General features: G+C 37.2%; 1 protein-coding gene and 1 pseudogene across 1 annotated transcript in view; both read left to right on the forward strand.

The window, feature by feature from the left end:
- Window positions 1–12015, forward strand: part of LOC129532279 (actin, clone 302-like) — an 89780-nt pseudogene extending 77765 nt beyond the window's left edge.
- The window catches only part of SYN2 (synapsin II), a 180937-nt gene that overhangs the window by 78375 nt on the left and 85890 nt on the right, over window positions 1–16672 (forward strand). The gene's annotated exons all lie outside the window — the stretch shown is intronic.

A 16672-nucleotide genomic window follows, 5' to 3' on the forward strand; every position in this document is an offset into this window, starting at 1 on the left:
CAAGGGAAGATAATTGGGGAGTCAGAGAGGGTACAGAAATGTAGGCACGATGTCATAGAGGTTGGCTATTACCCAAGGTTTGTGGGTGTAGGGGGAAATCCTGAGCTGGATTCAAGACTATTGAGATTTAGTCTTGTCCTTGTTCCCAGAGTTCTGTAATTCTGGACAGTCACTTGTAGTGCTTCATTTTCTTATCTACAACAGGAAGGAGTTAAATTAGAGAATTCAATGAGCACTAGGTAGCCCTGAAAGCACTCTAGGCTGTGATTACCAAGAAATAGACTAAAAGCATTTTAAGAGAATTTCTGCCTAGATATCTGACTTGGCCTCCAGGAGACACATTTCTCTGAGACTAGCAAATTTAATTTTGAACTTGTTTTTCTTTTGATAGCTAATTGGCCCTTATGAATTATTAAATCAGCAGCTCCTTAAGAAATCCACACCCAGAGCTGATGAAGAGAGGAAGTCTCTGGGGCTGTGGTCTTCAGAAAGCTTAAGCCATTTTCTGCAAATATTTTATTTATAAATGACTATGAGGAAACTCTAGCCTGTCTCTGACTTTATGAATGTATAAATGAAACAGGTCATACCTAGGATCCCATGGGAGCATCAAACACAAACACTAAGTTAATGTAACTTAGAGTAGCCCCCAGAAAGAGATGACACAATGTAGTGGAAGGAATGCTAAGCTGAAGAGTCTGAAGACCCAAGTTTAAATTTCTGGCTCTGCCACTTTCTTGCCAGTAAGACCTTGAGCTAATGAGTTCACTCCTCTGTGCTTCAGGGTCTTCAGCTATAAAATCAGACAGTTGGACTAACTTTCAACTTTTAGTAACTGAGGCTTGGCAACTTAGAAGTAAGAGAATGGAGCTAGAAGCCCATGAACAGGAAGTCATCTGTAATGACATCAAGGATAGCAGGTTATTCCTGGCCAAGAGCTTGATATGAAACTTTACTTCCTATTGTTCCTTGGCCTAATTGATGTCGTGATGCTTTATCTGATTGTGTCACTGACAGACTGGCTAGGGAGTGATTTTCTAACTTTTCCTCCACAGTTACCCCAGATGATAGAGAAAAGTGAATCCCATGGTTTTGCAGGAGAGGACAGCATAGCACTAAATGGTTTGCTTTGAGTGATAGATGTATTTAAAATGTTATAAGACAAACTCATGTAAATTTGGCATTCTATTCCATAATATTGTGTTCCGTAATGTAGTTAGTTTTAATATCAGCATGTTTTAAATTGTTTTTAGGGAAATGGAAATTCAAAACTTCCTTCTTCTATCTCTTCCCCTCATAATCTTGGTAGATGGAGGGCTTAAGTCTAGAAGAATGATCAACACTAAACTGTTTATAATAGTTTGCTTTCAGAGGTGGGATTGTAGAGAAATTTAAGTTTATGTTTTTATATTCCTTGGGCTCATTACAACTATATACTAAGAACAATCATTGTGTAAAATTGGTACTGCAAAAAGAATCTCTATGGGTATTCTGTGAGGATATGTATTTTTTTTCTCATTACTCTTATTTAAGGAGCATGGAGCTATAAGAAGATAACCTTGCTCTAATATTTTCTCATAAATATTTTGATAGTTTATAAGCTAAATGATAGCTTGTAATGTTAGCATTTGCCAAACTGTTTGCTGTGATCTATATGGGAAAATTTAATTAATCAGCTATGGAGAGATGGAGAAGTAGACTGATTATTATAGCCTTTTAAAAAGGTAACAGATCTTCACAGCTCAAGTAATTCTTATAAGTGAGACCCAGAGACAGAAAGTGACTTATTTGAGATCACATCCAATATTAGCAGAAGAGCTAGGATTTGAAGCCAGGTATTTTGCCTTGTCTCAGAGCTGTTAGCATTTACTTAATTTGGGGTATTTTTAAAATTTAAGTTGGATTATGGGTATTATTTATGCTAGTAATTTGCTTCTGTCAAAATAGTTAAGCCTCAAGACTTAGTGGGAACACTAACAGTGGTCTACCTACCCCCTGTATTTTGTTCCACACTCAACATCTCTGCAGGCTGTCTATTGGAATAGAGGGTTTGACCACCAAATAAATGTAAGCAGCCTATGTACAACTGTTTTCTATAAAGACTTACTTGGATATTGAGAGGCAGGTTTGTTTATTGCAAAATGAATGTTAAATTTTCTAATACCTTCTGGATTTGAGTTCAGAACTACTTTGGCCAACTGACAAAATAATTGCACAAAATGTAGATAAACTATCAATGGAGGAAGATGTCACTAAAACAGGTAATTCAGGCAGATCACTACAGATCAATCCATTCTTCTTTTTGCAAAGAAAATTCATTTTTTTAAAAAGTGTGTTTTTCACCCAAATATGCTTTCTTTAACTCTTCTTGCACATTTATGGCTGATTATCAGAGGATACTTGGAATCTGAACTTTTTTTAGACTGTATGTGAGGAAATAATGGAAAATATTTTAATTCCTTCACTATTAAATGGAGCACCAAACGTTCAAACTTTCCTCGCTATACTTTTAAGCATAATTTCTAAAGATAATTAGGATTTAGATTTAAGTATAGAAAAATCTATATGTTGCTCTTTCTTTAAGAGGTGGTTAAGACACAATCATTGCTTTCCAAGAGCTCATTCTAGTAGGGAATACAAATGAGAGCAATTAACCTCTCATCTGTGAGAGAAAGGCTTGTATAGAGAGGTATGGGGAGCATAGAGGAAGAAGTAAGTTAGTTTACCTGGAGGGGTCATATCTGAATGGCTTTGAAGAGAGTAAAATTTCTCCAGACAAAGGAACTATTATTCCAAGTAGATCTTTCTGAGCTTCTGTGAATTCAAAACACTTATTAGCTATACCACTTATTTGGCATCCCTGGACCACTCATATTATTTCATTTCTCATGCCTTATGTCTTCAGCCAGATTCTAGGCTTCCTGGGGGTCAAAGACTGTGTTTCATATGTCATTGCATTGTTTCAGCACTGACTCTGTAGTGTTTCAAAATGTTTTGTATAGTTGGTACACAATTAATGTTTGTTGATTGACCACCTTAACATTTGAGAGGTGGAAGAAGGGCCTGTTGAGCCAGAGTTTGAGGTAACTTTGGAATAATTTTTTAGGTTTCTTGATCAGTATTAAAGACCCATTGGATCTCTGAGAATAGCTTTATCTATAACATTTTCCCTTTTTCCCCATTTTCATTACTACCCTCACTGGGGGTTCTCTGTGACTTCTCCCAGGGCCTGTTAGCCATCCTGATTACTTTTCCTCTCCCACAGGGTGCCTTTGACCTTAAAGTTATTATTTTTCCTCTTTGGGCATCTGTTTTCTCATCAATAAAATAACATGAAAGTAATCTTTAAGTTTCTTTCTAGCTCCAATATTCTGTGATGCCGTTGTCCAGAATCTCTACTGAATGGGGGAGCAAATTATGTATCACATTTTTTGTTATAAAAATCAAATTGGTTTATTGAACAGATTCTGGAGAATAAAACCTTCATTCAAGCCTCAGCCTTAGTGGGCATATTAGTATTGTGGTCTCTGTGGGTTTTTAATCAGAGAAAACTGTGGACATAGGAATGGTATCATTTGTCAGTGTAAGCTGCAATGAAGAAATGCAAGGTAGAAAAAGATGACTGACATCATTAGACCCACTTTGACAAGTGTGATATTATTCTCAAAGTACTCCCGAGCATCTGAGTTATTTTTGTCTCCTGTGGGTCAGAGTCTGGGGCTTGTTCTCCTCCCCTGGTAAGATAGCTAGTTTAATGATGGCTCTGCCATCACTGAAGTACATTTGGTCTTAATAATGGGCTTAAATTTTTCTTGGTTCTGTTGGGAACTTCAGCTGTAACAAGGAAACTTAGTAGTAACGATACTTTGATGTGGGAAAAAGTAAGCACCTTTTGCTGAAATCAGTTGCTCTCATCACTGACTTTGAGCATGTTATTTTCCTTTCCACATTAGCGTCTTTTTTCTAAATGTCCTGCTGTTCTTTGCTGATATCCTTACTCTATATCCTAACTGTTCTAATGGTTGCTTTTCAAAACTACATCTCTATCCCCTGACTGCCCTTTCTCCTTTCTCTAAAAGTCTTATAAGAAGGCTCTGCCCTGCAATTTTTTTTTTTTGAGATGGAGTCTTGCTCTGTTGCCCAGGCTAGAGTGCAGTGGCATAATCTTGGTTCACTGCAACCTGTGCCTCTTGGGTTCAAGAGATCCTTCTGCCTCAGCCTCCCAAGTAGCTGGGACTACAGGCACATGCCACCGCGCCCAGAATTTTGTGTATTTTTAGTAGAGATGGGGTTTCACATGTTGGCCAGGCTGGTCTCGAACTCCTGACCTCAGGTGATCCGCCCACCTCAGTCTCCCCAAGTGCTAGGATTACAGGCATGAGCCACCGTGCCTGGCCCCTGCAATTTAATATTTAGTTCTCTACTGTCTAATATTATTAATCTGTTTTATGTGTGTTCATTTTGTCTCCTTAAATAGATTATTTGCTTCTTGAAGGCAAGGAGTAATCTTTGTTCATTTCGTAATCCTAATATCATTGGGTTGGCCCCAGAAACAGGATGGAGGAAGGAGTGAAAGAGTGTAAAAGACAACATTTATTGAATTCATACCCTTTACTAAGCACTGTGATATGTACCTTATATTTTATTAAAAAAATTTATAACAGCCTAAAGATAGGAAATATCAGTTCCATCTCAGTCCTGAGGAGACTTGGCCTCAGAAAGGCTAGGTGGGGTGCCAGAGGCAGTGTGGATTCAGGCATATTTGGTATTAAGTCACCTCCATCTATGCCATTTACTTTTTGTGTAACCACAGTAAGTAACTTAGCCATTCTGAGCCTCAGTTTCAAGATGAGGGGGTGAGTGTAATACCTACTCTTTTGGGTTCTTGTGAACCTTAGTAAGAAAGATAAGGTATTTAAGGGGCCTTTGAGTGCCTAGCACATAGAATATCTCTAAACAATATATATTTGACAATAGAATGGACAGGATTTGCTACTGGATTGGTTATGATGCACAAGGAGAGAAGAGTAAAGCATGACTCCCAGGTGTCATCTTGAACACTTGAGAAGAGTATATAATTCACAGAGAATATGGAATGCTAGAAGAAAAACAGGTATGGAAGGGAAATATTGAGTTTATATGTTGAATAGGCAACTGAATTTATAAGTCTGGAGCTCAGAGGAGAGATCTGAGACAAAGATACAGTGTAAATCTTGGAGTTGTTGGCCTATGTGTGGTGACTGATGTTCGTAGATAGAAGAGAGAGAAAAGGCAAAGTAAGGTTGCCTAAGTTCTGAAGAACTTCAACACCAGCAGACAGGTTGAAGGACCAGGAAACTAGTTTGACGAAAGCCAAAGGAAGAAAACATTTCAAGACAGAATCATCTACACATGATGTCACTTTGTTCTCACCTTCCACTTACTCTTCAGCTCACTACAGTCTGGCTTGCGTACCATTCCCCTCAATTACACTAAAATAGCTCTTTTTTAAAGGACCGTCAGGCCGGGAGCAGTGACTAACGCCCGTAATCCTAGCACTTTGGGAGGCCGAGGCGGGTGGATCACAAGGTCAGGAGATCATCGAGACCATCCTGGCTAACACAGTGAAACCTCGTCTCTACTAAAAAATACAAAAAATTAGCTGGGCATGGTGGCGGGCACCTGTAGTCCTAGCTACTCGGGAGGCTGAGGCAGGAGAATGGTGTGAACCCGGGAGTCAGAGCTTTCAGTGAGCTGAGATGGCGCCACTGCACTCCAGCCTGGGCGACAAAGTGAGACCCTGTCTCAAAAAAAAAAAAAAAAAAAAAAAAAAAAAAAACATTGGCCGGGCACAGTGGTTTACGCCTGTAATCCCAGCACTTTGGGAGGCCAAGGCAGGCGGATCATGAGGTCAGGAGATCGAGACCATCCTGGCTAACATGGTGAAACCCCATCTCTACTGAAAATTAAAAAAAAAAAAAAAAAAAAAAGCCGGGCGTTGTGGCAGGTGCCTGTAGTCCCAGCTACTCGGGAGACTGAGGCAGGAGAATGATGTGAACCCGGGAGGCGGAGCTTGCAGTGAGCCGAGATTGTGCCACTGCACTCCAGCCTGGGCGACGCAGCGAGACTCCGTCTCAAAACAAAACAAAACAAAAAAAAAAAGGACCATCATCCCCCAATTGGACAGATTTGGTGGGTATTTCTCTATCTTCATTGAACTTGTTCTATCGCCATCATTCAACAAAGTTGACCATTCCTTCTTCTTTCCCCCTACTTGGTGGCTGCTCTTTTTTAGTATCTTTTCATCATCATTCCCCCAGTACCAGATCTCTAAGTGTTGGGATTTCTCAGGGCTCAAAACAGAGCCCTTAGTTGTTCTCTTTCTGTAAATTATTTTCTTGGGTGATTGCAGCCATCACCATAGATTTCATACCATCTTGGTCTTAATGACTTCCCAATTTTTATCTCCAGTAAGACCTATCCTTGAACTTCAAATATCTGCATGACATCCCCACTTGCAGTTCTTATGTACGCATCCAAAACTGAACTCTTGAATTTTTCCTCCTTCAAACTCATCTCCTTCCCAGCACTTCCTTTCCATCTCAATAAATAGTACAACCATCAACCCAATCAAGCTAGAACCTTGGGGTCACTTTTGATACCTTCCCCTGCCATTCATGACATCTAACTTGACACTATGTCAAATCTGTTATACCTTTAGAATTTATCTCATGTCATCCATTTCTCCTAGTCCAGGTCACCATCAGTGTCACCTAGAGTCTTGAAATTACTTCCTATCTTAAAGCTTTCAGCCTTGCTTTCCTATAAATCTTTCTCTATACAGCAGGGAAAGAGATTTCCTAAAAATATAAACTTGATAGGGCATGTATGAGTTGAAGATAAAATTAAGCATTTTCACATTAAAAGACAGATTCTTGTTGGCTCCTTCAGAGTATTACAGCAGGTCAGGGGGTGGCTTAGACGAGAACCCAGGTGTTCTGAGAACCAGTCCAGAGCTCCAGAAGGACATCCTCACTAATAGGATTCCAAGTGACATTTTCACAAAGTTAAATGAGAATAAAGCACATGGCTTTTCTGTTATTCTGTTAGTTATAAGACTTGCTACTAGATTATATTATAAAATTCATTTGTGATCATCAGCTTCTGCTTATGTTTGTGATTTTAATTCACTACGTAAAATACATTCATATAACTAAAGGAAACTATATCTAAAAAACTAAAGGAAATATGAGAATGATGTCTCCCCAAATAAGGAGAGTGAATGAGAATGAGTGTGTGTGTGTAACTCTCTCCATATATAGTAGAAGTTTTGCAGTTTAAAAGTTAGTAACAAATGAAAAATTTACTAGAGAGGTTAAATAGATTTAAGCAGGAAAAAAAATGAACTTGAAAATAGATCAGTTGAGATTATACAATCTGGGGAACAGAAAGAAAAAAACGTACAGAGCCTCAAGGACCTGTAGAGCACCATCAAGTATACCAACATAAACAATGAGAGTCCCAGAAGGAGAAAGGAAAATAGGAGCAGAGAGAATATTTGAAGAAACAATGACAGGAACCTCCCCACATTGATGAAATACAAGAATTTATTCATCCGGAGGTGGAGAAATAGGAACACTTTTACACTGTTGGTGGGACTGTAAACTAGTTCAACCATTGTGGAAGACAGTGTGGCGATTCCTCAAGGATCTAGAACTAGAAATACCATTTGACTCAGCCATCCCATTACTGGGTATATACCCAAAGGATTATAAATCATGCCGCTATAAAGACACATGCACACGTATGTTTATTGTGGCACTATTCACAATAGCAAAGACTTGGAACCTTGGAACCAGCCCAAATGTCCATCAGTGATAGACTGGATTAAGAAAATGTGGCACATAATGGCCGGGCGCAGTGGCTAATGCTTGTAATCCCAGCACTTTGGGAGGCCAAGATGGGTGGATAACGAGGTCAGGAGATCAAGACTATCCTGGCTAACACGGTGAAACCCCGTCTCTACTAAAAATACAAAAAATTAGCCGGGTGTGGTGGCGCACGCCTGTAGTCCCAGCTACTCGGGAGGCTGAGGCAGGAGAATGGTGTGAACCCACAAGGCGGAGCTTGCAGTGAGCCAAGATCACACCACTGCACTCCAGCCTGGGCGACAGAGCGAGACTCCATCTCAACAAAAAAAAAGAAAAAAGAAAATGTGGCACATATACACCATGGAATACTATGCAGCCATAAAAAAGGATGAGTTCATGTCCTTTGTAGGGACATGGATGAAGCTGGAAACCATCATTCTCAGCAAACTCTCGCAAGGACAGAAAACCAAACCCCACGTGTTCTCACTCATACATGGGAATTGAACAATGAGAACACTTGGACACAGGGTGGGGAACATCACACACCAGGGCCTGTTGTGGGGTGGAGGAAGTGGGGAGGGATAGCATTAGGAGATATACCTAATGTAAATGACCCATGTAATGGGTGCAGCACACCAGCATGGCACATGTATACATATGTAACAAACCGGCACGTTGTGCACATGTACCCTAGAACTTAGAAAGTATAATAAAAAAAAAAAGAGAATTTATTCATCTGAGATGATCAATAAACTCTAAGTAGGATACATTTTTGAAAGTTTGGACACACCATAATCAAACTGTTGAAAGCCAAACCCAAAGTCAGTCTTGAAAGTAGTAAAAGAGAAGTGAGTCATCATGTAGAAGAGATCTTAAAAAGATTAACAGCTTATTCTTATCAGAAACCATGGAGACCAGAGGCAGTGGGATGACACACTCAAAATGCTAAGAGAAAAAGACTATCAGCAAAGAATTCTATTTCTAACAACATTTTTCTTCAAAAGTGAAGGAGAAATTAAAACATTCCTAGATGGACAAAAAAATGAGAGATTGTTGCTAGCAGTAGTTATAAATTTGTGTCAGTGGACATACAATATATAAAAATAGTTATATGATAATAGCACAAAGGATGTAGGGTGAGGAGGGAATGGAACTATATAGGAAGAAAATTTTTGTAAACTATTGTAATTGGTATCAATCCAAACAAGTTTGTTACAAATTAATATGTTAATTGTAATTCCCTAGACAACCACTAAGAAAGTAACTTTTTAAAAAAAGTAAATAAATGACAAAGGTATTTAAATGGTATAGTAGAAAACGCAAATTTAGCACAAAAGAGATTAATGAAGGAATAGGGGAATAAAAAATTAAGATATAGGGAAAACAAGCAACAAAATGTCAGATGTAACTCCTACCTTAATAATTACATTAAATGAAATTAGATTAAACACTTAAAAAACAGAATGACAGAATGTATTTTAAAAGAACATGATTCAACTATATGCTGTCTACAAGAGTTACACATTAAAGTCATTAAGGTCACAAATAGGTTAAAAGCAAAAGCATATATATATATATATATAATGCAAATAGTAACCAAAAGAGAGTTGGAATGACTGTGCCAATATTAGACAAAATAGACATTAGATAAAAATTGCTACCAGAGACAAAGAAGAGCATGATATATTGATAAAAGATCACTCTATCAAGATGATGTAACAATTATGATCATATATGCACCTAATAACAGAGCTTCAACATACATGAAGTAAAAATGGACAGAATTGAAGGGAAAAATTGACAATTCAACAACACTTTAAGACTTCAGTACTTCACCTTCAATTATGGATAGATTATCTAGACAGAATATCAACAAGGAAATAGAGGATTTGAACAACACCGAAGCCAACTAGACCTAAGAAATATCTATAGAACACCCAACAATAGTAGAATGCCTATTCTTCTTAAGGGCACATGGAACATTCTTTAAGATGGATCATATGTTGGTCCATAAAGCAAATCTCAATAGATTTTAAAGGATTGAAATCATACAAAATATGTTCTCCAACTGCAATAGGATGAAATTAGAAATCAGTAACAGAAGGAAATTTGAGAAATTCACAAATATATGGAAATTAAACAACACTCTTACACAACCAATGAGTCAAAGCAGGGAAGTTAGAAAATACTCTGAAATTAATGAAAACAAACATACCATATTGAAATCTGTACTATAGGTAAAAGCATTGCCTAGAGGGAAATTTATAGCTATACTTGCCTATATTGAAAAAGAAGGAAGATTTGAAAATTAATAACCTAACTCTCCATCTTAAAAAAAAATAAGAGAAAACTAAATTCAAAGCAATCAATGAAAAAAGGTAGGCTGGGCGCGATGGCTCACGCCTGTAATCCCAGCACTTTGGGAGGCTGAGGCAGGCGGATCACAAGATCAGGAGATCGAGACCATCCTGGCTAGCACAGTGAAACCCCGTCTCTACTAAAAAATAGAAAAAATTAGCTGGACGTGGTGGTGGGTAGCTGTGGTCCCAGCTACTTGGGAGGCTGAGGCAGGAGAATGGCATGAACCTGGGAGGCAGAGCTTGCAGTGAGCCGAGATCACACCACTGCACTCCATGCTGGGCGACAGAGCGAGATTCCATCTCAAAAAAAAAAGAAAAAAAAAAAAAGTAAAGATTAGAGTGGTAAGAAATGAGATAGAGGATAGAAAAACAGTAGAGAAAATCAATAAAAACCAAAAGCTGGTTATTTGAAAAGATCAACAAAATTTGACAAGTCTATGCAGACCAAGAAAAAGAGAGAAGACTCAAATTACTAAAATCAAAAATAAAAGAAGGGATGTTACTATTAACCTTAGAGAAATAAAAAGGATTAAAGGTGAAACTAAGAAGACTTGTTTGCCAAGAAATTAGCTAACCTAATTAAAATGGCCAAATTCCTAAAAAGGCACAGAGAGCTGAAAGTGACTCAAGAAGAAATAGAAAGTCTAAAGAGGCTGAATTAGTAATTAAAATTTGAAAACCGTAATGAAAAGCCCAAGATCATATGGCTTCACTGGTGATTTCTACCAGGCATTTAAAGAAGAATTGACATCAGTCTTTCACAGACTCTTCCAGAAACTTGAAGAGGGGGAACGTTTTCTAACTCATTCTATGAGGCCATTATTACCCTAATACCAGAACCAGACAACACATTACAAGAAAACTACAGACCAATATTCCTTATGAACATGGACACAAAAAATCCTCAACAAAATAATAGCAAATTTAATTAAGCACCATATAATAAAGATTATACATTATGTTCAGGTGGAATTTATCCCAGGAAAATGAAGTGTGGTTCAACATGCAAAAATCACTTTGTGTAATGCACCCTATTAATAGAGTAGAGGAAAACCCCACATGATCATCTTAATAGACACCAAAAAAGTTTGACAAAATCCAACACCCTTTTATGATAAAAACACTCAACAACTTAGAAATCAAAGAGAACTTCCTCAACCTGATAAGGGGCATCTACAAAATCCCCACAGCTAACATTATACCAGTAGTGAAAGACTGAAAACTTTCTCCCTAAGATTAGGAACATGACAGGAATGTTTACTCCTACCACTTCTACTCAACATTTTACTGGAGATTCTAGCCAGAGCAATTAGGCAAGAAGAAGAAACTTAAAAATCATACAGGTTGGAAAAGTAAAATTCAGTTATGTTTCTATATGCTAGCAATGAATAATCTGAAAATGAAATTTAGAGAACAATTTCATTTATAATAGCATCAAAAGGAATGAAAATAAAACAGTGGAATAAATTTAACAAAAGAAAGGCCGGGCGCGGTGGCTCAAGCCTGTAATCCCAGCACTTTGGGAGGCCAAAATGGGCGGATCACGAGGTCAGGAGATCGAGACCATCCTGGCTAACACGGTGAAACCCCGTCTCTACTAAAAATACAAAAAACTTAGCCGGGCGTAGTGGCAGGCACCTGTAGTCCCAGCTACTTGGGAGGCTGAGGCAGGAGAATGGCGTGAACCCGGGAGGCGGAGCTTGCAGTGAGCCGAGATCACACCACTGCACTCCAGACTGGGCGACAGAGCGAGACTCTGTCTCAAAAAAAAAGAAAAAAAAAAAAAGAAGTGCATACAGTGTAAACTACAAAATTGTTGAAAGAATAAGATCTAAATAAGTGGAAAGACAAGATAGCAATCTATGTCAAAGTGGATTTGATATGGATTACATTGAACCTGTGCAGTTTTTTATTGCAGAAATTGACAAGCTAATTTTAAAATCATATGGAAATCCTAGGGATCCAGAATAGCCAAAACAATCTAAAAAAGGACAACTGGAGAATTCCCATTTCCTGATTTCAAGTTACTACAAAGCTTGATAATAAAGTGATCAAAATGGTATAGTACTGGCATAAGGATAGACATATAGATTAAAGAAATAGAATTGACAGTCCAGAAATAAGCCCATAATCTGTGGCCAATTTATATTTGACAAGAGTGCCAAAATAATTCGATGAAGGAACAAGAGTCAACAAAAGGTGCTGGGGCAACTGCATATTCACATGCAAAAGAATGAGATTGGAACCCTATCTCATACTATATACAAAAATTAAAATGGATTTACAAACTAAGTGTAAGAACTAAAACTGTAAGAAACCTGAAGAACATATTAAATCTTAGTGACCTTGGATTAGACAATAGTTTCTTAGATATGATACCAAAAGCACAAGCAATAAAAGAAAAATAGAAATATTAAATTTCATCAAGATTGAAATTATGTTCTTCATGGGATACTATCAGTAAAGTGAAAAGACAACCCACAAAATGGGAAAAAATATTTGCAAATCATATATCTGATATATGTAAATAGTAGACAGAATATATAAAGAGCTCTTATAACTCAACCACAACAAAAAACCCATGAAAAAATGACATGGGATTTAAATAGACATTTCTCTAAAGAACTTGTACAAATGGCCATGAACATCTACATGTCAAGTAGATGAAAAGATACTCAGCGTCATTTACCATCAGGATGATGCAAATCAAAACCACTACGAGATACTATTTCACACCCCTTGTCATTGTTATAATAAAAAAGATGGACAATAACAAGTGTTGGTGAAGAAGTGAAGAAATGGGAATCCTCATACACCACTACTGGGAATGCAAAATGTTGAAGCCACTTTGGAAACCAGTTTGTCAATTCCTTAGAAGATTAAATCTAGAGTTACCATATGATCCAGACATTTTGCTCTTCAGTATATAACCAAGAGAACTGAGGATACATATCCACACAAAAACTTGTACATGAAAAATTCTCATGACAGCATGGTTCATATTAGTCTAAAGTGGAACAAACCCAAGTGTCCACTAACTGATCAATGTATAAATAAAATATGGTATATCTATGCAATGGAATATTAGTATTCAACCAGAAAAAGGAATGAAGTATTGACACAGGACACAACATAGATAAACCTTTAAAACATTATGCTAAGTGAGAGAACCCGGGCACAAAAGACCACACATTGAATGATTTCATTTATATGAAATGTCCAGAATAGGCAAATTTACAGAGACAAAATAAATTAGTGATTGTCGGAGGCTGGGTAAAGGAGGGATATGCTATGACTGCTGTTGGGCACTTGGTTTCTATTTGGGATGATTAAAATTTCTAGAATTAGATAGTGGTGACAATTACACAACTTGTGAATATCCGAACACTGATTCTCACATTTTAAAAAGGTTAATTTTATAGTATGTGAATTCTATCTTAATGTCTTTAAAAAAGGGATACAAGGAAGAAAAGTATAGAGATCTGAGAAGAAAATGGAGGTAAATTACTTCCATGGCCCTTAAGCATGTTAGACTATAGTGTAAACATCCCTCATAGAGGAATATTTATAGAGGTGAGACTGAATTGGAGGTGTTATTGGGACAGTATATTTGTGGAGATGTATCCATTTCCTTTTAGGACGTTGGCAAAATCACTAGGAAGGCATTTAACAGCAATGTCTAGTTGCCTGGGGGATACAGGGATTAGTCAGACACAGTCTCTGCAATTTAGCCTAGCAACTAGTTGTTAAGATAGAATGCTACAAGGCAGAGTGTGATCAGAGTTATCGAATGATGCAAGTGATAAGAGGTAAAGGAAAAATGAGAAATCATGTATGATTGGACAGTCAGAGAAAGTGTTTTAAAGGAGGACATGAGGATTCTATTTTAACCTTGAAGGATAGAGCAGAATTTGGTGCATGAAATTTGGTGCATTTTGGTACATGAAAATGGTGCAGAAATGGGCTTTTTAAAAGACCAGGTAAAGTGATGGTTTTGTTTTAGAAATACTACCAGCAAGCCAAATACCCAGCCGCAGTTCCAAACCTGCTTAAAGCCTATCATTGCTAATTCATTTGCCATTCTTAGGTCTCTTAAGAGTAATAAATATTATTCAGATATGTCGGTTTTGTTCAATGTAGTTTTTGCAGGGATCTGGAAACTCCATGGACACTTCATGTTTTCAATGAGTCAGGCAATAACAGAATAACTGAATGAATATGTGGGTAAATGGTGACAATGTGTCATGAAACAAGGATTATTATGATCCGATTTTGTGCATTGCCCATTAAAACATGGAAGAAAAAGAGAATGGCAATAAATCTCATTCTCTTTTGATTGCCCCCAACTAAAGCTGATCTTCATTTCTGTCATTTATTCCTCATTGTTAGCCTCCCTTTCTTTTCCAGATTAGGCCCTGAACCGTTGTTTTGCTATATCTTAACGCATGGTCTTGAGAATAATGTGATATAATCAGGCCATATTCCTTCAATTTATTGTTTCTTCTTCATAAAGTAGATGACTGAGAGTTGTTTTCTTTGAGATGTTTTTAAATGAGCAAGTCATGGAACTCAGATGGCTTTATGCTTAGTTTTTTATTAAACCACAGAGATTTAGAAGATCGTTTGTTACTGGATCATAACAGCCTATTCTGATTGATACAGACATATAATGAACTACTCAATAACAATAGTAGGAGCCAGAAGGACTGAAATGGTATTTCCAAAGTGATGAGAGAAAATAACTGACAACCCAGAATTATATCATAGTAATTATGAACACTTATTTAGAATTTACAGTGTGCCAGATACAGTTCTACAAGCTTTACCTATGTATTTGGTTAATCTCCACAGCAACCCTCTAAGATAGGTACTATAATTGTCCTCATTTTATAGATGAGAAAACAGAAGACTAGAGAAGTTCTGTGAACTTCTAAGGTCCACAGTTAGTACCTGGCAGAACTGGAATTCAAACTCAGGCAGTCTGCCCCAGACCACTAATGTAAAACAGTCTTTCAAGAATCAGGATGAAATAAAATTTATTATATAACAGAGCTTTGTTTAAGGAACTTAAGGAATAAGGAAGATAATCCCAGAAGGAAAATCTAAGATGTAAAAAAGAAAGGCAAGCAAAGAAGTGAGTGAGCTTTTCTGTATGTCAAGATGAACATTGTTTGTATGAAATAATAATACATAATTATGGAATTTAAAAAGACAAAATTCTGGATTTTAGCAATAGATGTCAGTCTAAAGGGGGATGATTGCAGTAAAGTATTCCAAAACCTTGCATCTCAATAGCATTGTATTACTTGAGAGCTTAGCGATGCAAAATGTCAGGATCGCCTCATTACTTACTAATTGAAATCTGCAGTTGAACACATTTCCCAGGTGATTCATATTTACATTAAAGATTGAGAAGCCCGCTTCCAAGGTCCTGGAATTGTTTGGGATGGGAATTGTGATATCAGTTAACTTCAAGCTTGGTCACAGTCAACAATATAATTTCAAGAATAACCCCTGAAAGAAAAGAAATAGCATGTATAAAACTTCCAAATCAGTCCAAGGCAAAACTGGACTCAAAATATTAACAAATAAAAAAAGAAGTGGCCAGGAAAAGAAAGAAGTTCAGGGCAAATGAAAAAAGCACAGTCGAGTTCAGGCATAACAAAATTCCAATAAGTGTGAGTAGCCAAAATTTGCCAGTTAAAAGAGATTGTCAAATAGAATTTTAAAATAATCCAATTATATGATTTTTAGAAATAACATATAAAACACAGAGCATGAAAGTGAAAATATCAAAACAAGATATATCAGGCAAACACTAAACATAAGGATGTTGGGGTAACAATAATACTTAAATAAAGCTTGGAAAAAAGAATGCTAGAGTAGTTACATTAATGTCAGACTACAGATAATTTTTTTAATTTTATTTATTTATGTTTTAGAGACAGAGTCTTACACCGTCACCCAAGCTGGAGTACAGTGGCATGATCATAGATCACTGCAGCCTCAAAATCCTGGGCTCAGGCAATGCCCCTGACTCAGCTGCCTAGCTGGGACTCAGACAAAATATGTGTAAGGCAAAAAGGTTAAACTTAGGCTTAATTTTAAAATAGCCTCAAAATAAATAAAGCAAAATTGATAGGCCTACGGGGAGAAATTTGCAAATACTATATATTTGCTAGATGTCAGTACATTCTCTCTTATTTGAAGGCCAAGCATCAAAAAATCAGTAAAGATATAGGACATTTGAGCAATGTGATTAATATGTATGATCTAGTGGGCACATATACAGGGCTGTACCCAACAATTAGAGAACATACCTCCGTTTTAAGTACATGTGAAACATTTTTCTTTTCTTTTTTTTTTTTTTTTGTTTGAGACTGAGTCTCACTCTGTTGCCCAGGCTGGAGTGCGGTGGAGCGATCTTGGCTCACTGCACCCTCCACCTCAGCCTGAGTGATT

Source organism: Gorilla gorilla, chromosome 2 (assembly GCF_029281585.2).
Source record: "Gorilla gorilla gorilla isolate KB3781 chromosome 2, NHGRI_mGorGor1-v2.1_pri, whole genome shotgun sequence".
NCBI lineage: Eukaryota > Metazoa > Chordata > Mammalia > Primates > Hominidae > Gorilla > Gorilla gorilla.